Raw genomic sequence first — 26,513 nt, 5'->3', positions numbered from 1 at the left:
TGTCTTCTCAAATCAAATCAAATCAAATGTTATTAGTCACATGCGCAAAATACAACAGGTGTAACGGTTGTCGTCGGGGATAGAGGACCAAAACACAGCAGGAATGTGGATGCTCATCTTGTTAATTTATTTTAAACTAAGAGAACACCAAAATAACAAAACGAAGAACTCACGAACAACAAAACAGTCTTGTCAGGCTCACACAGGCAAAACAAGAAACAATCTCCCACCCCGAACCACATAAAACAAATACCCTCTGCCACGTCATGACCAAACTACAATAACAAATAACCCTTATACTGGTCAGGACGTGACAGTACCCCCCCTAAAGGTGCAGACCCCGGATGCACCTCATAAATAAAAAATAAAAAAAAACAACAACAAAAAAATCCCCCTAAACTAAAGGGAGGGAAGGGAGGGTGGCTGCCATCACCGACGGCACTTGTGCTACACCCCCCCTCCCCAACCCACCTATACAGGAGGTGGTTCTGGCTCCGGCCTACTGTCCTCCAGAATGCAGACAGACTTGATCAGTTTCGGGCCGTAGGCAGACTCCCCTCGTTCCGGATCGTAGGCAGACCTCTTCCGTTCCACACTGTAGGCAGACTTATTTGATACACCGTTACTCATATTTAGTTCTGGATCGTCAATAGACTTACTCAGTTCCGGGTTGCTGATAGACTCCCTTGGTTCCGGGTCATAGGCAGACTCACCCGGTTCTGGGTCGCAGGCAGACCTCTTCGGTTCCGGGTCGCAGGCAGTCTCCCTCGGTTCCGGGTCGCAGGCAGTCTCCCTCGGTTTCGGGTCGCAGGCAGTCTCCCTCGGTTCTGGACTGCACACTGTTGCCGGATACTCTGGACTGCACACTGTTGCCGGATACTCTGGACTGCACACTGTTGCCAGATACTCTGGACTGCACACTGTTGCCAGATACTCTGGACTGCACACTGTTGCCGGATACTCTGGACTGCACACTGTTGCTGAACTCTCGAGGCTGGGCTGACGCACTGGAAGCCTGATGCGTGGTACTGGTACTGGATGTGCCAGTCTGGGGACACGCACCTCAGGGCTAGTGCGGGGAGCGGGAACAGGCCGAGTCGGACTGGGTTGACGCACTGGAAGCCTGATGCGTGGTTCTGGTACTGGAGGTATCAGCCTGGGAACACGCACCTCAGGGCTAGTGCGGGGAGTGGAAACAGGCCGAGTCGGACTGGGTTGACGCACTGGATGCCTGATGCGTGGTGCTGGTACTGGAGGTATCAGCCTGGGAACATGCACCTCAGGGCTAGTGCGGGGAGCGGGAACAGGACGAGTCGGACAGGGCTGACGCACTGGACCGTAGAGGCGTACTGGCGGTCTCGAGCGCAGAACTGGCATCGCTCTTACTGGCTGGATGCCCACTTCCCCCTGGCAAATGCGGGGCGCTGGTATTGCGCGTACCAGCCTAAAAATACTTGGCCTCGCCACAGTACCCATTACCCCGAAGCACTGGACCTGTCCATTCACTGGTTGCCCAGAAAAGGTACGGGGATTTGGCCTGGGGCTCACTCCTCGCCCAGCCAAACTACCCATGTGCCCCCCAAAACATTTTTGGGGGGCTGCCTCTCGTGCTTAAACGCCAGTCGTGTTCCCCGGTAGCGTTCCCGGTCCTCACCAGACTTCCTCCATGGGCACTCTCCGGCCAGAATCTGCTCCCACGTCCATCTCTCCCGCCAGTCCATATTGAATTGCCCTTGCTCCTTACTCCGCTGCTTGGTCCATTTGTGGTGGGAGATTCTGTAACGGTTGTCGTCGGGGATAGAGGACCAAAACGCAGCAGGAATGTGGATGCTCATCTTGTTAACTCTTACATCTAGACGTTCCGCTAGCGGAACACCTGCTCCAATATCCAATGATAGGCGTGGCGCGAATTACAAATTCCTCAAAAATACAAAAACTTCAATCTTTCAAACATATGACTATTTCACAGCATTTTAAAGACAAGACTCTACTTTATCTAACCATACTGTCCGATTTCAAAAAGGCTTTACAGCGAAAGCAAAACATTAGATTATGTCAGCAGAGTACCAAGCCAGAAATAATCAGACACCCATTTTTCAAGCTAGCATATAATGTCACAAAAACCCAGAAGACAGCTAAATGCAGCACTAACCTTTGATGATCTTCATCAGATGACACACCTAGGACATTATGTTATACAATACATGCATGTTTTGTTCAATCAAGTTCATATTTATATCAAAAAACAGCTTTTTACATTAGCATGTGACGTTCAGAACTAGCATACCCCCCGCAAACTTCCGGGGAATTTGCTAACAATTTACTAAATTACTCACGATAAACATTCACAAAAAGCATAACAATTATTTTAAGAATTATAGATACAGAACTCCTCTATGCACTCGATATGTCCGATTTTAAAATAGCTTTTTGGTGAAAGCACATTTTGCAATATTCTAAGTACATAGCCCAGCCATCACGGGCTAGCTATTTAGACACCCGGCAAGTTTAGCCTTCACCAGAATCAGATTTACTATTATAAAAGTTTGATTACCTTTTGTTGTCTTCGTCAGAATGCACTCCCAGGACTGCTACTTCAATAACAAATGTTGGTTTGGTCCAAAATAATCCATCATTATATCCGAATAGCGGCGTTTTGTTCGTGCATCCCAGACACTATCCGAAATGGAAAATCAGGGTCGTGCGCATGGCGCAATTCGTGACAAAAAAAATCTAAATATTCCATTACCGTACTTCGAAGCATGTCAACCGCTGTTTAAAATCAATTTTTATGCAATTTATCTCGTAAAAAAGCGATAGTATTCCGACCGGGAATCTCCTTTTCGGGATATTTTTGAGGAATTTGTAATTCGCGCCACGCCTATCATTGGATATTGGAGCAGGTGTTCTGCTAGCGGAACGTTTAGATGTAAGAGGATATCCATCAGTAGAAATTACTTGTCAGAGAACATGAAGAGGTGTGGAAAGACACAGTAATGGAATTGTGGTCATGATCTAGGCCTTCATATCTCCCCAGCCTGGTGAATCCTGGGTCAGTGCCGCCGGAGCCGCCAGGGATGCACGCCAGCCGGGCGCAACCAGGGTCGCCCGCCAGCCAGGTGCAACCATCACCGCCCGCCAGCCGTGCACAACCAGGGTCGCCCGCCAGCCGGGCGCAGTCAGGGTCGCCCACCAGACCTTCGGCGCGGCCAGGTGCGCCACCTAAGAGGGCGATGCCAAGGGTGGAGCAGAGGCCACGTCCCGCACCTGAGTCACCGCCGTAAGAAGGCCCACCCGGACCCTCCCCTTCAGAGTCAGGTTTTGCGGCCGGAGTCCGCACTTTGGGGGTACTGTAACGCCCTGGCCATAGAGAGGGGTTTTTTGTTCTTTATTTTGTTTAGGCCAGGGTGTTACATTGGGTGGGCGTTCTATGTTCCTTTCTCTATATTTCTGTATTTCTTTGTTTTGGGCCATGTGTGGCTCCCAATCAGGCACAGCTGAAGCTCGTTTTTGCTGATTGGGAGTCACACATAAGGAGCATGTTTTTCCTTTGGGTTTTGTGGGTAATTGTTTCTGTTAGAGTTTTGTACCTGACAGGACTGTTTGGCTGTCGGTTTTCTTGTTTTGTTTTGTGTAGTGTTCTTTAGTAATTAAATAACTATGATGAACACTAACTCCACTGCACCTTGGTCTACTCTCTCTCCCGACAGCCCTTACAGAATTACCCACCAAAAATGGACTTGGGAGGAATTACTGGACGAAGGTGGACCATGGGCTCAAGCTGGGGAGAATCGCCGCCCGCAGTGGGAGATCGAGGCGGCGATAGCTGAGAGGCGCTGGTACGAAGAGAGGGAGCGCAACGGACACGGGAGGCAGCCCCCCAAAAATTTTGGGGAGGGCACACGGGGAGATTGGCGGAGTCAGGCGGTAGACCTGAGCCAACTCCCCGTGCTTACCGGAAGCAGCGTGGTACTGGTAAGGCACCGTGTTATGCTGTGGAGCGCACGGTGTCTCCAGTGCGCATGCATAGCCCGGTGCGCTACATTCCAGGCCCCCGCAAGTGCCATGCGAGAGTGGGCATCGAGCCAGGGCAGATGGTGCCAGCTCAGCACGTCTGGTCTCCAGTGCGCCTCCTCGGTCCAGGTTATCCTGCGCCGGCGCTGCGCACTGTGTCTCCGGAGCGCTGGGAGGGCCCAGTTCACCCAATGCCTGCTCTCCACCCGTGCCGGGCCAAAGTGGGCATTCAGCCTGGAGTATGGGTAAAGAGCGTCAAGTCTAGAACTCCAGTGCTCCCCCACAGCCCGGTTTATCCTGTGCCTCCTCCTCGGACCAGGCCTCCAGTGGATCTCTCCAGCCTGGTCCGTCCTGTGCCACCTCCCAGGACTAGGCCTCCAGTGGATCTCCCCATCCTGGTCAGTCCTGTGCCTGCTCCACGGACCAGGTCTCCAGTGGGTCTCCCCATCCTGGTCCGTCCTGTGCCACCTCCCAGGACTAGGCCTCCAGTGGGTCTCCCCATCCTGGTCCGTCCTGTGCCAGTCCGGAGCCGCCAGAGCTGCCCGCCAGTCCGGAGCCGCCAGAGCTGCCCGCCAGTCCGGAGCCGCCAGAGCTGCCCGCCAGTCCGGAGCCGCCAGAGCTACCCGCCAGTCCGGAGCCGCCAGAGCTGCCCGCCAGTCCGAAGCCGCCAGAGCTGCCCGCCAGTCCGGAGCCGCCAGAGCTGCCCGCCAGTCCGTAGCCGTCAGAGCCGCCCGCCTGTCCGTAGCCGCCAGAGCCACCTGCCTGTCCGGAGCCGCCAGAGCCGCCCGCCTGTCCAGAGCAGTCAGAGCCGCCTGGTGAGTCCTGTGCCTATGCCTAGGGCCAGGCCTCTGTCATGTCTCCCCAGCCTGGTGAGTCCTGTGCCTGTGCCCAGGGCCAGGCCTCCATTATGTCTCCCCAGCCTGGTGAATCCTGGGCCAGAGCTGCCAGAGCCGCTCGCCAGCCCGGAGCCGCCGGAGCCGCCAGAGCCGCCCGCCAGACTGGTGAGTCCTGTGCCTGTGCCCAGGGCCAGGCCTCCTTCATATCTCCCCAGCTCCACCCTTGGCGTCGCCCACCTAAGAGGGCGACGCCAAGGGTGGAGCAGAGGCCACGTCCCGCACCTGAGCCGCCGCCGTAAGAAGGCCCACCCGGACCCTCCCCTTCAGAGTCAGGATTTGCAGCAAGAGTCCGCACCTTTGGGGGGGGTACTGTAAAACCCTGGCCATAGAGAGGGGTTTTTTGTTCTTTATTTTGGTTAGGCCAGGGTGTTACATTGGGTGGGCGTTCTATGTTCCTTTCTCTATGTTTTTGTATTTCTTTGTTTTGGGCCGTGTGTGGCTCCCAATCAGGCACAGCTGAAGCTCGTTGTTGCTGATTGGGAGTCACACATAAGGAGCATGTTTTTCCTTTGGGTTTTGTGGGTAATTGTTTCTGTTAGTGTATTGTACCTGACAGGACTGTTTGGCTGTCGGTTTTCTTGTTTTGTTTTGTGTAGTGTTCTTTAGTAATTAAATAACTATGATGAACACTAACTCCGCTGCACCTTGGTCTACTCTCTCTCCCGACAGCCCTTACACTGGTCCCCTAACACTCTGTCCCTAGCCCTCAAACCCAGATGGATGAGAAAAATATATATCATTCAACAATTGAAATAAATAACATGCCAATTGTATAATTTCTGGATATATTGCAAGATTCACATAAAAAAATGTCCAACCTTTAAAAAGAAACTGGTGCGTCCTACAAGGAGTTGATGTCAATGTTATCCAGTACTATCCAGTACTCTCACAGAAATCTTAATTATTTGAGAAACAATCCATAACCTTTCCTCCTGTGGTTTACCAAAACATGTGAAACAATTTATTGGTGGTGATGAAATATAAACAACTCAAATATATTTCGATTCCTGTTTTCCATTTCTTCAATGCTTGGATTTGCTTCCAAAAAACAAAGTTAGCCATAAATCCACAAAGGTAATGCGATCTATGGATGCAATCCAAGTCATGACTTAGTTGGCACAGACTGATTACAATGACTGGAAATATGTATTATGTAAACTAAACAGACATAGATTAAGTTATCTGCCATTACCTCATTTGGAGAAGCATTGGTCACCTCCATTACAAAGCTATAAAAGTTGTGGGGTTGAAAAAGCTCAAACAAGAAACTATCCATCAGATTGTCAAACCACAAATGAACCCAATAGGTCAGTAACTGAACTCATTTGATCATGTCAATGTATGTGTTGTGTTGTGTTCTGAGAATATGAAAATATACTTATTCATGTCACTGATGGAGTGCTGAGGTTTAGAGGGTCTACACCAGAAGTTAATGGTTAATGGAGGAAGGTATATAATGTGTGCAACTTAGCTTGGAATGAGTTGAGTGCAGGGAAGCGATTACATGTGGCAGGCATTGATAAGGGGAGGGAGCCATGGATTACTGATGGAGGGGTGTAGAGGTCAAGTCTTAATGGAGATAATAAAAGTACATGGCTCGTATCACTAGTGTCCTGCCTAGCAGGAAAGAACGATGTTTGTACAGATATGTAGGAGGAAACTCAGCAAATGAGGAAGGGTGAAACATCAGTGCTTTTGTGAAATCTTGGATAAGCTTTTATAATGTCTATTGAGATTTTTCCTCTGAGAAATATAACCTAACAGTTGTTAGGGTGATGTTGCTGTTAAGCTACTGCATATTTAGTTTTGGTTTTGTTTATTTGTGTGTGAAGAGTTTAAAGCTACTCTTTGAAAAGTCAACAAGTTTATTTGATAAATTAATCACTAGAGGTCTCACATTTGAAATAGCTGTGCTGTAGTTACCTATATTTTCAGGAAGTTTAATGTAGGGTGGACCACATGGACAGCTCCTTTGTGGTCAATGAAAATAAGGTCATTTTCTTCAGCTTCACTAGTGATCTGTCACAACATCAGACGTGAGTCTCCATATCCTCCTCTGTAGGTTTTTCTGTGTCCTACCAAACACACATCAGTTTTCTCACATGACAATCTATGTGTGGAGTTCACTTCACTGACGGAAGAAAGTGGAAAATATGTCTTTGTCTTATATTCTTCTCATTTGTGAGTATTCAATTATTTTGGTCTTTGGATCAATACGTCTTTACACTGATTTTAAGTTTTGGTAATATGTTACTTAATGTATGCTTTATAACTTGTTCTAAGTATGTATGAGCCTTTATTATGCCTTATAGTAAGGCTTGTAAAATGTCTCACTAAGTTGTTTTTACCTTGTTCGAAGATGTTGCCGGTGTTGCGGTAAAAGAAAGTTGTGCAGGTACATATTACCAAATGTCACTTCATTAATTGTCCAGCTCAACAGCTATTAATTTATTTCAGGCATAAACATATTTTTTGATGACAGATTTGTACACTACTTTTCACAACTAATATAGAGTAGCACAATGCTTAAAGTGCCATATCTTTATTAAGAAATGTATTTAGTTGCAAATAGAAAGACAAGGAAGTGATACTCCACATACAAATACGTTCTGAATCAAGATTATTATCACTCACAATTTCATAGATTCTCTCTATTTCTCTAAACAGATTCGGATCCCACTCCCACTATTGTATTTTCCCCTGATTACATCAATTTAGCTACACCTGTTACAGTACGCTGTGAGTCACCAGAAGGCACAGAGTGCATTTTCTACAGAGATCACGACCCCAACCCTATAGGAACAGTGGATTACAAGCAGGGTGCTTGCCAGTTCAAGTTGTTATGGAATGAGTTCAAAAAGTGGAACAAGACTGAAGTAGATCTCAGCTGTGTAATTCTACAGAACAGAGAGGATAAATCGATTAAAACCTCAAAACCTAGTGATGCTCGAAGACTTATAGTGAGTGGTAAGTGACAGTTTTACAGTACTCCAAAGCACATGTTTACCAGGGTACACTTCCCACTTGTTAACTGACTTCATAAATTACATTCACAATTTACTAACAGATCCAATTGGAAAGCCCAGTGTTCATGTGGAGAAGATTGGGAATTACCTCAATCTTCGATGTGAGGCCAAGGCTGGCACCTCATGCTACTTTTATCTGAACAATGGTGACTCACACTTTATTAAACTACCCTACAAAGACAATGTCTGTGTGGGGAGAGTGGCAGAAGAGGAACTGCAGAGGAAGAGGAGCAGTGCTGGAGAGATCTTCATCACCTGTGCTGTGGAGCTGGTGGTAGTGGGTGAAGATACTGTGACATCACAGCATAGTGAACCCCTCGGTATCACCATAGATGGTGAGAAAGACTAAAGCCCATCAATTTCTGTGATTTCAAATGTGTCAATCTTCTGTTGGTCTATTGTTGTATTGCAAGACAAATATATTATTATTGTACACATATCAATGTTTTAATTATTTCAGTTGTAAATCCTCCAGGAGCTACTAGTTCCCCATCAGCATTCAGTTTAATCATACCTGTTCAGGAGGAGACAAGCAGCAATGTCACAGCCCAAGGAAGAGGTGAGTAATAATGTTTTGGTTTTAGATTAACTGTTAGTAGTCCTAAGAACTTCAAATTGCAAGTTCAGTGAATGACTCTGCTTCTAAATGTACAGCTATTGATACGTTTCTAACATCTCTAACCTGTTAAGTATCTCGATAGTCACTGTTAGTAAAGCTTATTTTCACAAACATAATAGTCATTGTAAGGTCAGGTTATACTGTACAGATGACTCACTGTCAGTTTTGTCAGGAGCCACATTCACTAACCGTTTCTTCACGTCCAGTGTTCCTCATCATCATCAGTCTGGGTGCTGGTTCCCTTTTCCTGGTTCTGCTAGCTGGGTCTGTGCTGTGTGTTCTCCAACGCAAGTGTGGTGCGTGCTTTCAGATAGGTCTACTCATAATACATTCTTATTTTGTTCCAAAGGCTACTTTGAGTTATTTTCAAAATTGCTAAATTATCTCTATGCATCTTTTGAAGGGGTTCAAGGCAGGCATGTAAATACTGGGTAAGACTGGTGTATTCATTTTAGATTCACATATTTTTTTCTTCATTCATGCACAGCTATATCTTTCTGACTGTACTGCATTGTCTTGACAGAAGCCCACCTGAGCAGCAAGACCAAACCCCACCTTGTGTCTGTGAGTATGAGAGTTAACTAAACCACCACTGCCTTTATCTTCTTTTGTTCAGTGTTTTATTATCCATCATTCTCTCATTTTAAACAGATTCTGTCATCACAAAGCCGTCTAGGGATGAGGTGAGTTGGTTTGAACCAGTGCAGTGTGAAGTAGCCTACTATGCACTTTACTTCTACGATATCAAGCAATATTGCCAATAGCACCAATGACAACCCTACTGTGCACCCAGCTCAAAGTGACTTGATCTCTCTCTTACAGGAAGAGGACAGTAGTCTGCAATACGCTACTGTGACATATACCAGTGACCGAGCTAGTCTTCAATATGCAACAGTGACATCTACCGGTAACCAAGTTGGACCTGGGCGCAGCAAGATCAAGTTTGAAATAGCTGGAGAGTACGCCCTCTTAGCAGAATCATAGAAGAAGAAACATTTACTGGATAACATGTTTTGCCATAGTTTACAGTTACAATCCTATCTTTTTTTCTTCATATTGGATCATAATTTACTCATAGCACAAAGAACACTGCCACAACAACAAAGATATCTACTAATTTCTGAAAACAAGCAGCTTCAACTATTTGCATTTTAGGTTAAATGAAATAAATGAAAAATAAACTTTGTATGAAACATAGAAGAAATATTTTCCTATATTGAGTTACCCAATCTAGTCAGCAGTCACCAATCAGTAGTCACCAATCGATTTCACTCCTTGACAAGAGTCAATAGAGACTCAAATCCACAAGAGGGTAGAACACATGTCAAACTTTGCTTGTTACATCTCTACATCTCTCTCTCCCTTTCTGATCTCTCGCTTTCTACATCTCTCTCTTTAACCTTGTCTGGTGTATATCAGTTTTCAGTGGTGGAAAATTACTCAACTGTCATAAAGATACCTTCATAGAAAATGACTCAAGTAAAAGTCACCCAGTAAAATTCTACTAGAGTAAAACTCTATAAGTATTTGGTTTAAAATTGTCACGACACCGACGGATGGTGGCGCCCCTCCTCGGCCGGGCGGAGCTCGGCGGTCGTCGTCGCCGGCCTACTAGCTGCCATCGATCCTTTTTTTGTTTCACTTTCTGTTGGTTAGGTCTAGGTAGGCACGCACCGGTTTTGGGTTAGTTATTAGTAGGGGGGGTTATTTAATTTAGCGTAGGATGTCTGTGTTTGTGCGTGATTATGTTTCTTGTCCGTTTCGTGTGCTTGAGGAACGTGTGCTGGTTTTCCTCTGCCTGTGGTTGGTTTCTTTGTGTTCACCACCGCAGAAGTATTTAAGGGCTGCGTCCCTATTTTTGGCGACCATATCTACTTTCTGGAATAAAGAAGTGTGGTCAAGAATTCTCTGTCTCCTGCGCCTGACTCTACCTCTCCTGCTTTCTTGAGCCAGCCCGTGACAGAAATCACGCACCAAACTTGATGGAGTCAGCAGGAGCTTCAGCGCCAACCCTGTCCATGGAGGAAAGAGTTGCCCAACACTCCACCCTGCTCCACCGTCTGGGGACCGCCATGGATCAGGTGTTGGCGCGCATGGAGAGCTGGGACCGAAGCGCTCTCGGCCCCCTGAACGCGGCAGGTCAACAGCCTGCGCCCCCACCAGAACCCACAGCACCCAGTACCAGTGGGGTGAAACTCGCTCCCCCCAGGGAGGGTGTAAGGGCTTCTTACTCCAGTTGGAGTTATACCTGGCGACCGTTCGTCCCTCTCCCTCGGGGGAGGAGAGCGTCAGAGTCCTCGTCTCCTGTCTCACGGGTAAGGCCCTGGAATGGGCAAACGCCGTGTGGGACAGTCCGGACTCAGCCAGGGACAACTACCCAGAGTTCACCCGCCGCTTTCGGGCAGTGTTCGATCATCCCCCGGAGGGGAGAGCGGCGGGTGAGCGGCTGTTTCACCTGAGGCAGGAGACGAGGAGCGCGCAGGATTTTGCTCTCGAGTTCCGGACCCTGGCCGCGGGAGCAGGGTGGAATGAGAGGGCCCTTATAGATCACTACCGTTGTAGTTTGAGGGAGGACGTCCGCCGGGAATTAGCCTGTCGGGACACGACCATCACCCTGGACCAACTGGTGGACCTGTCCATCCGACTGGACAATCTGCTGGCCGCCCGCGGACGTCCGACCCGGGCCCTGCTCATTCCACCCTCCAGCCCTCCTGCTCCCACGCCTATGGAGATAGGGGGGGCAGCAGCCAGGAAGACTGGAGGGGGAGTTCGCTCCTGCACCTCATGTGGTCGCAGAGGGCACACTGTGGACCGGTGCTGGAGAGACTCACCTGGGAGTCCAGAAGGCAGGCAGAGCGCTCCTTTGACACCTCAGGTGAGTCAGCACCAGCCTCACTCAGAGCCCCCTGTCCGTCACATGTATGTGTCAGTGTCTTTTCCTTGTTTCTCCCCTCACTCCCGGTTTAAGGCGCTAGTCGATTCAGGCGCGGCTGGGAGTTTTATGGACCGTGGGGTCGCGGCCAAGTTAGGGATTCCCCTGGTCCAGTTGGACCAACCCTTCCCCGTGCACGCCCTAGACAGTCGACCACTAGGGTCAGGGCTGGTCAGGGAGGCCACTGTGCCACTGGTCATGGTAATGCGGGGGGGTCATGAGGAGCGGATTAGTCTTTTCCTCATTGATTCCCCAGCATTTCCAGTGGTTCTAGGGATTCCCTGGCTAGCCACTCACAACCCTAAGATTTCGTGGGGACAGAGGGCTCTTAAGGGGTGGTCAAATGAGTGCTCGGGCAGGTGCATAGGAGTTTCCATCGGTGCGACTACGGTGGAGAGTCCAGACCAAGTCCCTCAGAGTATGCCGATTTGGCTATCGCCTTCAGTAAAACGAAGGCGACCCAATTACCACCTCATCGACGAGGAGACTGTGCAATAAACCTTCAGGTGGGCGCTGCACTTCCTCGTAGTCACGTTTATCCCCTGTCTCAGGAAGAAACAGCGGCTATGGAAACATACGTCACTGAGTCTTTGAGGCTGGGATACATTCGGCCATCTAACTCACCCGTCTCCTCGAGCTTCTTTTTTTGTGAAGAAGAAGGAGGGAGGTCTGCGCCCGTGCATTGACTATAGAGGTCTAAATGCCATCACAGTGGGTTTCAGTTACCCACTACCTCTCATCGCCTCGGCGATAGAGTCATTTCACGGGGCGCGCTTCTTCACGAAATTGGATCTCAGGAGTGCATATAATCTGGTGCGTATCCGAGGAGGGGACGAGTGGAAAACGGCATTTAGTACCACATCTGGCCATTATGAGTACCTCGTCATGCCGTATGGGTTAAAGAATGCTCCCGCAGTCTTCCAATCCTTTGTGGACGAGATTCTCCGGGACCTGCTTGGTCAAGGTGTAGTGGTGTACATCGATGACATTCTGGTCTACTCCGCTACACGCGCCGAGCATGTGTCTCTGGTGCGTAAAGTGCTTGGGCGACTGATGGAGCATGACCTATACGTCAAGGCTGAGAAATGTGAGTTTTCCAAACCAGCCGTCTCTTTCTTGGGGTATCGCATCTCCACATCAGGGGTAGTGATGGAATGTGACCGCATATCAGCCGTGCGTAATTGGCCGACTCCCACCACGGTGAAGGATGTGCAGCGGTTTTGGGGATTTGCCAATTACTACCGGAGGTTTATCCGGGGCTTTGGGCAGGTGGCGGCTCCCATTACCTCACTGATGAAGGGGGGGCCCGGTGCGGTTGCGGTGGTCCGCGGAGGCGGACAGGGCCTTTAGTCGTCTGAAGGTTTTGTTCACCGACGCTCCGGTGCTGGGGCACCCGTACCCCTCTTTTCCCTGTCAGAGGCTGGGGTAGGAGCCGTGCTGTCCCAGCGCTCGGGAGCCCCCCCCCAAGCTCCGCCCCTGCGCCTTCTTGTCTAGGAAGTTGAGTCCGGCGGAGCGTAACTATGATGTGGGGGACAGGGAGTTGTTGGCTGTGGTCAGAGCCCTGAAGGTGTGGAGACATTGGCTTGAGGGGGCGCGTCACCCTTTTCTCATCTGGACTGACCACCGCAATCTGGAGTACATCCGGGGGCGGCGAGGAGACTGAACCCGCGTCAAGCCAGGTGGGCGATGTTCTTTACTAGATTTCAGTTTAACATCTCGTATATCCCAGGTTCCCGGAACACTAAGGCCGACGCACTGTCTCGTCTCCATGACGCCGAGGAACGGTCCACCGATCCCACTGCCATACTTCCAGCCTCCTGCCTGGTGGCACCGGTGGTCTGGGAGGTGGACGCGGACATCGAGCGGGCGTTACGGACGGAGCCTACTCCTCCGCAGTGTCCAGTGGGTCGTAAGTACGTTCCGCTCGGTGTTCGCGATCGTCTGATTCGGTGGGCTCACACGCTTCCCTCCTCGGGTCACCCAGGGGTTGAGCGGACAGTGTGTGGTCTTAGTGGGAGATACTGGTGGCCCACCTTGGTGAGGGACGTGAGGCACTATGTCTCCTCCTGTTCGGTGGGTGCTCAGAGTAAGGCTCCCAGGCACCTGCCTAGAGGAAATTACAGCCCCTCCCGGTTCCACAACGACCATGGTCCCACCTGACGGTGGATTTCCTGACCGATCTCCCGCCGTCTCAGGGCAACACTACGATCCTGGTCGTTGTGGACCGGTTCTCTAAGTCCTGCCGTCTGCTTCCGTTACCCGGTCTTCCTACGGCCCTGCAGACCGCGGAAGCCTTATTTACCCACGTCTTCCGGCACTACGGGGTGCCCGAGGATATCGTCTCAGATCGAGGCCCCCAGTTCACGTCCCGAGTGTGGCGGGTGTTTATGGAGCGACTGGGGGTTTCGGTCAGTTTGACCTCGGGGTTTCACCCCGAAAGTAATGGGCAGGTAGAAAGGGTAAACCAGGAGGTGGGCAGGTTTCTGCGGTCCTACTGCCAGGACCGGCCAGGGGAGTGGGCAAGGTTCGTGCCATGGGCCGAAATGGCTCAGAACTCTTTGCGCCACTCCTCTACCAACATGTCGCCATTTCAATGTGTGTTGGGTTATCAGCCGGTCCTGGGGCCATGGCATCAGAGCCAGATGGAGGCCCCTCCGGTGGAGGAATGGGTTCAGCGCTCAAGGGAGACCTGGGACGCTGTGCAGGAATCCCTGGAACGAGCCAGGGAGCGACAAAAGGCGAGCGCTGACCGGCACCGCAGCGAGGCCCCCGTGTTCACCCCAGGGGAGAGAGTCTGGCTCTCGACCCGGAACCTGCCCTCCGCCTGCCCTGCCGGAAGCTGGGTCCGCGGTTTGTGGGGCCATTTAAAGTCCTGAGGAGAATAAACGAGGTGTGTTACAGATTACAACTTCCTTCTTATTATCGTATTAACCCCTCGTTTCATTTGTCTCTCCTCAGGCCGGTTGTAGCTGGTCCGCTGCAGGAAAATGAGGTACGGGAGGTCCCTCCACCCCCCCCCCCCCTGGACATCGGGGGGCCCCCGGCGTACACAGTCCGGTCCATCTTGGACTCCAGACGCCGTGCGAGGGGCCTGCAGTACCTCGTGGACTGGGAGGGTACGGCCCGGAGGAGAGGTGCTGGGTACCGGTGGAGGGCATATTGGACCCAGCGCTCATCCGGGAGTTCCACAGCCTCCATCCGGATCGCCCTGCGCCTCGCCCTCCTCGAGGCCGGCGTCGGCACGCTGCGGGAGCCGCGCGTCAGGGGGGGAGTACTGTCACGACACCGACGGATGGTGGCGCCCCTCCTCGGCCGGGCGGAGCTCGGCGGTCGTCGTCGCCGGCCTACTAGCTGCCATCGATCCTTTTTTGTTTCACTTTCTGTTGGTTAGGTCTAGGTAGGCACGCACCGGTTTTGGGTTAGTTATTAGAAGGGGGGGGGGGTTATTTAGTTTAGCGTAGGATGTCTGTGTTTGTGCGTGATTATGTTTCTTGTCCGTTTCGTGTGCTTGAGGAACGTGTGCTGGTTTTCCTCTGCCTGTGGTTGGTTTCTTTGTGTTCGCCACCGCAGAAGTATTTAAGGGCTGCGTCCCTATTTTTTGGCGACCATATCTACTTTCTGGAATAAAGAAGTGTGGTCAAGAATTCTCTGTCTCCTGCGCCTGACTCTACCTCTCCTGCTTTCTTGAGCCAGCCCGTGACAAAAATATACTTAACCTCTATGGGCTAGGTGGGACGCTAGCGTGCCACCCGTGGTGCACTCCATCAACAGCAGGTGCATTTCAAGAGCGGCAAATTTGAATCCAAATAAATGTCAAAATTAAAATTTTTCAAACATACAACTATTTTACACCCTTTGAAAGATAAACATCTCCTTAATCTAACCACGTTTTACGATTTCAAAAAGGTTTTACGGCGAAAGCATAAATTTAGAGTATGTTAGGACAGTACATTTACAAGAGTTGTGTGTAATGTTTTGTCAAGTCAAAGACAGGGTCACCAAAACCATAAAACCAGCTAAAATGATGCACTAACCTTTTACAATCTCCATCAGATGACACGCCTAGGACATTATGTTAGACAATGCATGCATTTTTAGTTCTATCAAGTTCATATTTATATCCAAAAACAGCGTTTTACTATGGCATTGATGTTGAGGAAATCGTTTCCCTCCAATAACCGGCAGTCAAGTCAGCGTCACAAATTAAATAATTAAAATTAGAAAACATTGGTAAAATATTATATTGTCATTTAAAGAATTATAGATTTACATCTCTTGAACGCAATCAACTTGCCAGATTTAAAAATAACCTTACTGGGAAATCACACTTTGCAATAATCTGAGCACTGCGCCCAGAAAAATACGGCGTTGCGATACAGACTAGACGTCATGTTGGGGAGATCTAAAATCGAAAATACTATGTAAATAATCCATTACCTTTGATTCTCTTCATCAGATGTCACTTCCAGGTATCACAGGTCCATAACAAATGTAGTTTTGTTCAAAAAAGCTCATCATTTATGTCCAAAAATCTCCGTCTTGTTAGCACATGATCTAAGCCAGCCGGACTTCTCGTCATGAACGAGGGGAAAAAATATATTTCCGTTCGTTCAAACATGTCAAACGTTGTATAGCATAAATCATTAGGGCCTTTTTTAACCAGAACATGAATAATATTCAAGGTGGACGAATGCATACTCTTTTATAACGTATTGGAACGAGGGTACCCAACATGAACTCCGCGCCAGGTGTCTAATGGGACATCATCGTTCCATGGCTCTTGTTCGGTCAGATCTCCCTCCAGAAGACTCAAAACACTTTGTAAAGGCTGATGACATCTAGTGGAAGCAATAGGAAGTGCCAAAATATTCCTCAGCCCCTGTGTTTTTCAATGGGATAGGTTTAAAGGTAATACAACACATCAGGTATCCACTTCCTGTCAGAAAATGTCTCAGGGTTTTGCCTGCCAAATGAGTTCTGTTATACTCACAGACACCATTCAAACAGTTTTAGAAACTTTAGAGTGTTTTCTATCCATATATAATAAGTATATGCATATTCTAGTTACTGGGTAGGATTAGTAACCAGATTAAATCGGGTACATTTTTTTTATCCAGACGTGCAAATGCTGCCCCCTAGCCCTAACAGGTTAAGTATGAAAAATAAAAGTATAAATAATTTCAAATTCCTTATTTTAAGCAAACCAGAGTCCACCATTTTCTTTTTTTTCTCTTTTTTTTACGGAATGCCAGGGGCACACTCCAACACTCAGCCATCATTTACAAACAAATCATGTCAGTTTAGTGAGTCCGCCAGATCAGAAGCAGTAGGGATGACCAGGGATGTTCGGTTGATAAGTCTGTGAATGTCACTATCTTCCTGGCCTGCTAAGCATTCAAAATGTAATGAGTACTTTTGGGTCTCAAGGAAAATGCATGGAGTAAAAAGTACAATATTTTCTTAAGAATGCAGTGAACCAAAAGGTAAAGTAGTCAAAAATATAAATAGTAAAGTATAGATACCCCAAAAAGCTACTTAAGTATTATTTTAAAGTATTTTTACTTAAGTACTTTACACCACTGTTAGTTTAAAAAGATGTTTTGTTAATAAAATGGTTTACTTACAGTATGTGCCTTGACTTCCACCTGTTGATACAACACCTCCATATTTCCTCTCTCTGCTTCCTGATTTACATATCAAATCAAATCAAATCTTCTTGGTCACATACACATGTTTAGCAGATGTTAATGTGAGTGTAGCGAAATGCTTGTGCTTCTAGTTCCGACCATGCAGTAATATCTAACAAGTAATCTAACAATTTCACAACAAATTCCATTTACACACAAGTGTAAAGGAATGAATAAGAATATGTACATATAAATATATGGATGAGCAATGGCCGAACGGCATAGGCAAGATGCAATAGATGGTATAGAGTACTCTATATACCTATGAGATTAGTAATGTAGGGTATGTAAACATTATATAACGTGGCATTGTTTAAAGTGACTAGTGATACATTTATTACATCAAATTTTTTATTATTAAAGTGGCTAGAGATTTGAGTCAGTATGTTGGCAGCAGCCACTCAATGTTAATGATGGCTGTTTAACAGTCTGATGGCCTTGAGATAGAAGCTGTTTTTCAGTCTCTCGGTCCCAGCTTTGATGCACCTGTACTGACCTCGCCTTCTGGATGATAGCGGGGTGAACAGGCAGTGGCTCGGGTGGTTGTTGTCCTTGATGATCTTTTTGGCCTTCCTGTGACATCGGGTGGTGTAAGTGTCCTGGAGGGCAGGTAGTTTGCCCCCGGTGATGCGTTGTGCTGACCTCACTACCCTCTAGAGAGCCTTACGGTTGTGGGCGGAGCAGTTGCCGTACCAGTTGGTGATACAGCCCGACAGAATGCTCTCGATTGTGCATCTGTAAAAGTTTGAGTGTTTTTAGTGTTTCTTCAGCCTCCTGAGGTTGAAGATGCGCTATTGCGCATTCTTCACCACGCTGTCTGTGTGGGTGAACCATTTCAGTTTGTCCATGATGTGTACGCCAAGGAACTTATAACTTTCCACCTTCTCCATTACTGTCCCATCGATGTGGATAGGGGGATGTTCCCTCAGCTGTTTCCTGATGTTCACGATCATCTCCTTTGTTTTGTTGACAGTGAGTGTGAAGTTATTTTCCTGACACCACACTCCGAGGACCCTCATCTCCTCCCTCTAGGCCGTCTCGTCGTTGTTGGTAATATCTGATACTCTGTGGACCCTCACCTCCTTCCTGTAGGCCGTCTCATCGTTGTTGGTAATATCTGATACTCTGTGGACCCTCACCTCCTTCCTGTAGGCCGTCTCGTCGTTGTTGGTAATATCTGATACTCTGTGGACCCCACCTCCTCCTGTAGTCTGTCAACATCTGTTCCTCTTAGACCAATTGCATTCTCATACTGGGCTATAAATAGATGTGCAAAAGTTTTAAGATGTGATTCATTTGAAACAGTATACTTGATGCATGTGTAAATGAACAGCTTTCTTGATGAATAAGTAAATTATTCATGTGCAAAGCTTCAACTAGAGACAAATTAAACCCACATGATAATTGCAACAATTCAATAATATTTTAAATTGATTTTTTTGCAACTACAAGTGGTTCCTGCCAGTTAGGCCTGGTTAGGCCCAACATAATCTCGAAAACCCATGAACAAAATCTTGCATGAACATAACTCTCATAACCCCTGTCTCCCAACAGAGGTAACATGTTTGTTACGGATCTTAGGACAGAATAGGCCCACCCAGATCAGTCTTATCTACACCTGCAATTGGAGCATATTACAAACCTATGACAGCTACAGGTATGAAAGTGTGTATGAAAATTATGCACCATCACAGAAGGGTTATAGGTGGGAGCTATTGTTTCACCATAAAGGTAGAGAGGGGAGACACAAAATACAGTGTGTCACTCTCACACTCACAACTGTGGCATTGCCTGAGTCATTATCTACAGCCAACAGCTCCTGTGTATATTTCTAAAAACATTTTCGAGAGCATGTGAAAATAGTCGACCCCGAAAGCATCTTTCATTTGGATATATGCTGTTTCACTTCTCTCTCTGCATTATAATAATAACAGGTGGCAGGTTTGGGACCTTCAAAGAATTCTTAACCATGATCCAATTAATGTGCTACTGGTTCCATATGTGTGAGTCATGTATTATTCATAATATAATTATTGTACTGTATAATACAAAGTAAAATAGTTTACTTTCATAACAATATCCCTAGTTGTACTTTTGGTTGGAATAACAATGAACTACATTTCTTGTAGTCTCTCTTGACCTACAATTAACTGATGCAGGTGTGTTTCTCCCCTTCTCTTGCTTTTTTTGTCATTCAACATTAGGGATGCACTTTTGTGATTTGCATGGTTATCAATGGCTGGGAAATAGGGGGCAGTATTGACAATTTCGGAAAAAATATGTGCCCATATTAAACTGCCTCCTACTCAAACTCAGAAGCTAGGATATGCATATTATTAGTAGATTTGGATAGAAAACACTCTGAAGTTTCTAAAACTGTTTGAATGATGTCTGTGAGTATAACAGAACTCATATGGCAAGCAAAAACCTGAGAGAAATCCTACCAGGAAGTGGAAATCTGGATGCATGGGCTCTCTTCAAGTCGTTCTCGTAAAAAAGCGATAATATTCCGACCAGGAATCTGCGTTTAGGTAAAAAGACGAAAGAAAATAAAGCACGGGGTCGACTCGTGCACGCGCCTAAGCCCATTGTCCTCTGATCGGCCACTTGCCAAAAGCGATAATGTGTTTCAGCCTGGGGCTGCCTCGATATCATTCAGCTTTTTCCCGGGCTCTGAGAGCCTATGGGAGCCCTAGGAAGTGTCACGTTACAGCAAAGATCCTCAGTCTTCAATAAACAGAGAAAAGAAGAACAAGATCTTGTCAGAGAGGGCACTTCCTTTAAGGAATCTTCTTAGGTTTTTGCCTGCCATATGAGTTCTGTTATACTCACAGACACCATTCAAACAGTTTTAGAAACTTTAGGGTGTTTTCTATCCAAAGCCAATCATTATATGCATATTCTAGTTACTGGGCAGGAGTAGTAACCAGATTAAATCGGGTACGTTTTTTATCCGGCCGTGTCAATACTGCCCCCTACCCCCAACAGGGTTTCTCCCCTTCTCTTGCTATTTTTGTCATTCAACATTAGGGATGCACTTTTGTGATTTGCATGGTTATCAATGGCTGGGAAATAAATGTTGAGCTCTTAAGAAGGGAATAATCTTGCATTTTGAATTAGTTTTAGAACGGACACAAAACGTAGTTTTTTTTACTATGTCTGGGCTAGGGGGCAGTATTTTCACGGCCGGATGAAAAACGTACCCAATTTGAACAGGTTACTACTCTGGCCCAGAAACTAGAATATGCATATTATTAGTAGATTTGGATAGAAAACACTCTGAAGTTGTGTAAGTATAACAGAACTCATATGGCAGGCAAAAACCTGAGAAAAATACAAGCAGGAAATGAAAATCTTGTGCCTGTACATTTTTCAAGTCATTGCCAATGGAACACACAGTGACTAAGGACTCATTTTGCACTTCCTAACGCTTCCACTAGATGTCAACAGTCTTTAGAAAGTTGTTTGAGGTGTCTATGATGAACAGAGACCGAATGAGAATGCTGGGAAGTTGGTCACCCAGGGAATGACATCACTTCCTTGGCGCACGTTCACGAGAGAGGTAGCTCTGTTCCAAAATGTTTTTCAAGACACAGGAACCGTCCGGTTGAAATATTAGGGAATCTTCACGTTCTAAAGGCCCTAAAGATTGATGCTATACAACGTTTAACATGTTTGAACGAACGTAAATAGATTTTTGTTTTACTTTTCGTCGTCACATTTTCCGCACACTTCCTACATTCGGAGTAGCTGAACTGAACGCGCGTTATTTGGACATAAATTATGAACTTTATCGAACAAACAACATTTGTTGTGGACCTGGGATTCCTGGAATTGCCTTCTGATGAAGATTATTAAAGGTAAGTAAATATTTCTAATGCTATTTATGCATTTAGATGACTCCAAAATGGCGGCTATCTGTATTGCGTAGTGTATTTTTCTGAGCACAGTACTCAGATTATTGCAAAGTGTGCTTTCCCAGTAAAGTTATTTTGAAATCTGTCAATGCGGTTGCATTCAGGAGATGTTAATCTATAATTCTTTGAATAACAGTTTAATATTTTATCAACGTTTATGACGAGTATTTTTGTAAATTGTCGTACTGATTCACCGGAAGTTTTGGGGGGAAATACATTTTCTGAACGTCACGCGCCGATGTAAAATGCTGTTTTTGGATATAAATATGAACCTGATAGAACAATAAATGCATGTATTGTCTAGCATAATGTCCTAGAAGTGTCATCTGATGATTGTCAAAGGTTAGTGCATAATTTTAGCTGGTTTTCTGCTTTTGGTGATGCCTGTCCTTGCATTGAAAATGGCTGTGTGTAATTTTTTGTCTATGTACTCTCCTAACATAATCTAACTTTATGCTTTCGCCGAAAAGCCTTTTTGAAATCGGACAACGTGGTTGGATTAAGGAGATGTTTATCTTTAAAATGGTGTAATATAGTTGATTGTTTGAAAAATTGAAATAATTAGATTTTTGCTATCTTTTCAAGCAATCCCGTTACCGGGATGAGAAGGGGAAGGGGGTCCCGTAGAGGTTTTCATTCCTATCTTTCATCAACTATCTCTCTCTTTCCTCATCCTTCAAGGGGACAAGGAGAATCAGACAAACACTTGGATTACCCAGGAGAAGAAGCACCAGATCTCAGTAAGCCTGAAGTTTGTGACCCTGACTGAAGTGGTTGAGCTGAGCTGCGAGTCCTCTGCCTTTGTAGAGGGTCAGCAGTGTTTGTTCTATGTGGATTCTAAACGCAAGGAGCTTGGTCACTCAAATGCCAGCCCAACCAATGATCCCACCCAGTAAAGGGGTCAGAGCTGCTTGGGTGGAAGCCCAGAGGGCTGTGGTCAAAGGTCACCGTCCAGTGTCATTACGAAGAGGAGGAGGGCGTCCACTCACCTCCCAGCAAAAATGTCACAGTGGTGGTGTGGAACATAAGTAAGAAAGATTACATGAGAACTGTATTGCATAGATTCCTGATTTAGGTCATTCATCCATTTGGTCAAAAATACATTTTACTCTGTTACAGACATGCTGACTAAGTACATCATCGGATGTATGGCCCTGATAGGATTCATAAATCTACTTGCAGTATTCATATTCTGCATCACCTGTCTCCTCTCACTGAAAGCAAAGAGTATGTGAACCTGGTATCTAACAGCCTTTTAAACGTATTAGCAAAACCGATCAGACAGAATCACTCATTTATTCCATTGTTTTACTGTCATAGGGAACGGACGCCTCGTCATAACAAGGTGAATAGTGTTGGTTGTGTGTTGAACAGCATGATTATGACAGCATACAGAACATACAGTTTAAATGTGAATGCCTGTCTCACCTAACCATGTCTTTCAGATCGCCCAGTGACCAGACATTGCCAGGAGACCCTACCGTAACAAGTATGTATGATGCCACAGTGAAGTGTACGTGTGTAGGCCTATTATTATAGAGATATTTACCACAGTCCCGTTTTAACAGCACATTTCTGTGATTCTTTTTACACAGCAAGTTACACAACAAATCCTGTAGAATCTCAACAGGAAAAGAAGGCAATATCATGACATAATTATGTTTTTATGTAGCTGCCTCACGCTCTTCCTCTACTTTACCACCATAATGCTTTTTTGGTTTTCTGTGCATAAACAGTACAGTGGGTTGGCACACAACACATAAGCATGTTATAAATGAAAAACAGTTGGAATGGTGGTTTATTGAAGGATTTGATGATTTGATGTTTTCTTTCTAATAGTGATTTGTCCTCATCCCTTTGTTGCAATAACAGGAAGGTGAAGATGATTTGTGCAATGCCACCGTGTCCCATGCTGGTGCTCCTCCATCCTACTCAGTCAAGTTTGAGCAGTGGTCATATACTGACCAGCATGTGCCGACCTGAATGGACATGAATGGACTTCCACATAGATAGATTGCTTGACTTTAACACCTCCATTTCAATTTTCTTTCCAAGAAATCAATTGCATAAATCTATTTGCAATGTAGTTTTGAACATCCAATTTGTCACTTTAAGAGAACAATAAAGTTTTTGTATTCCACCATCCGCTTAATTTCTGTTTGTCTCGTGTGCACCTGTCAGTCCCAGTCGCAGGAACAACATAGCGCACACTACTTTTTTCGCTGACCAGGCACTCATCTTTGCTTACCTGCTGAATGCTTCTAAATGTAAGCCATTGACTTAAAGTAATAATTACTTCTTATGCTACTCTCTCGTTTCTCAATTAAATTGAAATCACATTTTAAGTCAGCTGCTTTTATAAATTCCACGAGGGTTAAGTCTACTCCAAATGTGCACGGTCCGTGGGTATATTGGCAAGATTTCTAACTGTTTTCTCATGGTGTGGTGGTTACAAACTACTCCACTACTACCCCGCAATAGCAATACAAGACACGTTTATACCACTAGATGGCAATGTTGAATCCTGTTTTGCAACAATTTTAAGAGCTCCTCGTAGGCAGAGAAAACCCTTTTTGGACATTTCTGTTATTGGCATAGGCGATCATCAAAATAAATCAATCGTACAATACCATTGGAAATTAATGTTGAAAGTTTCATTTGTGTTCCTAAAATGTAAATTGAAAAGGTTTTGTCGCTGCTTCCTGTTGACAAGCCATTTTGATAAATAGCCCAATGTCAAAACACAGTTTAGAGATTAGATTAGACATTAGAGATTAGAGAGTTTAATAGTCACATCGTACACAGGGTTGCAGATGTAATTACAGGGCACGAGCTCCAACAATGCAGGACAAAGTGAAATAAAATAATACAAATATAAATAAATACATTTTAACAATTTGTCATTGATAAATGTCCATTGGGGGTGGGGACAGGGTTAACGTCCATTAGAGGGGATGAGAAATGTCCACAGGAGGAGCAGCAGGGTGAGTAGGTGACTAGTCGTGACTATTCAGCATAATACATGTCTATTGGGGTGAGGGCAGGGTAAAAATGTCCTTTGAGGTGGGGGGTAGAAGCCTGATGGTCTGGGGGTAGAAGCTATTGGCCAGTCTTACAGTTTTTACCGTGATGCTCCTATACTGCCTGCGTCTGAGTGATAGAACGGGGAGGACAGGCCGTGGCTCAGGTGGCTGGGGTCCCTGATTATCTTCTTTGCCTTCCAGTGACACTTGGTGTTGTAGGTGTCCAAATCAATAAGCAATATGCAGAAACAGTTCGTTACATATTGAAAACCTAAACCTCAAATCTACTATCTACACATGTGCAGCAATTGTAATCATATTACTTGTATTTTTTTAAACTAGCACCTTATAAACTGCACATGCACCAAAACCCTGGTGTTTTGACAAGCGGCAATAAATAACTGATATCGATTAGGTGGGAGGGATAAAGGTTGTAGCTGTGTTGAAACTAACACAACTAAAACAACACATGGAAACTGGAGATATTTTTTACGTCACTGGTTCGAGAACAACATGCAGAAGTCATAAATCAGCTACATTTTGGAGTGAGGCAATTTGATTTGGGGGTCTCCAAAACAGGAAAAGAAACGCTACACTTATTTTCCAATCACTCATATTGATATCACATTGAAATCAATTGCACGAGGGGGAGATAAGGTTGCAAGTCCTGTTAAAACTAACACAGATCAAAAACTACACGGAATCTGCTAATAATGTGTTGCCTACAATTTGTAGAATTGTTGCATTTTGATTCAAGTGGGTTGCCAACGAGGTAAGTGTAATGCAACACTTTTTCATTTCATGCTGAAATCAAAAGAACAGGGTCAAACGTTTGAGCTGTAGCATTGTTGGTTAGATGAGAACTTATAGTTGGCATACAGTATTGGCCTATCTATATTTTGGAATGTCGGATGTTGATTTTCGGCAAGCGACTTTAATAGAGACCAAGAGCCCAGGGCCTCCCGAGTGGCGCAGCACAATTGTCCAAGAGTCGTCCAGGTTAGGGGAGGGTTTGGATGACCTGATTTCCTTGTCCATTGCGCTTTAGAGACTCCTTGTGGAGGCCAGGCGCCTGCAAGCAGACTTCAGTCGCCAGCTGGACAGTGTTTCCTCCGACACATTGGTGCGGCTGGCTTCCGGGTTAAGCGAGCAGTGCGGCTTGGCAGGGTCGTGTTTCGAAGGACACATGGCTCTCGACCTTCGCCTCTCCCGAGTCCGTAACATGGCTGGGGAGAAGTTGGGTGCTTAAACAAAAAATATCTACAACATCCGACTACTAATAAAACCCAATAAATCAGTTACTGAACTATTTTTGATCATGTCTCTGTTATGTGGCTCAGTTGGTAGAGCATGGCACTTGCAACACCAGGTTTGTGGGTTTGATTCCCATGGGGGACAAGTATGAATGAAAATGTATGCACTCACTTCTGTAAGTCACTCTGGATAAGAGTGTATGATATAAATGTATATTTAGGTTAAGTTTGTTGTTTCTGTATGTGTACTGTATGTGCAAGGTGTACACAGTTACTGTCTTGTTTGAAAAGTCAACTTTAATGGCAAGCAATGAAATCTTAATCACGTGGGTTCTCACATTGGAAATAGTTGTGCTCTAGTTACCTATATTTTGACTAAAATCAATTAAGGTGCACATCAGGGACAGTCCTTTAGTGGTCAGTCAAATAATGTACATTTATTCAACGTCACTAGTGATCTGTTACAACATTACTTCTGAGTCTCCATATCCTGCTTTCTAGGTTGCGCTGTGTCTTAAGCACACATATTTTTTTAAACATTATAGTCTATGTGTTCACCTTTTTATTGAAGGAAGAAAGTGGAAAATATAATCTTATCTTCTATTCATTTGTGAGTTTTCAATTATTACTTTTATTTTTGATCAATGATCTATTTAATCAGATATTTTAAGTAGCCCATTCCATATGTTAGACTGAAACACCTTATTTGGTTTTACAGATGTGGCTGGTGTTGCAGAAAAAGGTTGTGCAGGTATGTATGAATTACAGAATGACACTCCTTATGATTGTCCAGCTCAATCTCAGCCATTAAATATAATCAGTGTCTTTGAGGCACAAAAGCCTTTCTTGTCAACAGAACTTTTGTACAGCTATGGAGTTAGTTAAGAATTATGACTTGAATAATAACGTTTTATAGTTGCAAATAGAGAAATACGGAAGTGATACTCCACATGCCAAACACCTTTTAAATCAAGGAACAATTCAAGGTTTCATAGATTCTGTTTCGCTCTAAACAGATTCTGTTCCCACTCCAACCATTGTATTATCCCCTTGGTACATCAGTGTAGCTACTACGCCTATTACAGTACACTGTGAGTTACCAGAAGGCATTGTTTGAGGAACAATCCATAAACTTTCCACCTGTGG

The 26,513-nt window shown here is 45.8% G+C and overlaps 2 protein-coding genes across 2 annotated transcripts in view; both read left to right on the top strand.

Annotated features, from left to right (window-relative positions):
- The window catches only part of LOC106566156 (uncharacterized), a 40,751-nt gene extending 18,643 nt beyond the window's left edge, over positions 1-22,108 (top strand). Inside the window, exon 11 of the mRNA XM_045691681.1 lies at positions 21,773-22,108. The gene's annotated coding sequence lies outside the window, so the exon portion shown is untranslated. The remainder of the gene's footprint in view (positions 1-21,772) is intronic.
- Positions 1-26,513, top strand: part of LOC106567246 (NMDA receptor synaptonuclear signaling and neuronal migration factor) — a 196,573-nt gene that overhangs the window by 136,147 nt on the left and 33,913 nt on the right.

Source organism: Salmo salar, chromosome ssa01 (genome assembly GCF_905237065.1).
Source record: "Salmo salar chromosome ssa01, Ssal_v3.1, whole genome shotgun sequence".
NCBI classification, from domain to species: Eukaryota; Metazoa; Chordata; class Actinopteri; order Salmoniformes; family Salmonidae; genus Salmo; species Salmo salar.
The sequence above is the reverse complement of the archived record's forward strand: the minus strand, read 5'-3'. Positions and strand labels throughout refer to the sequence as shown.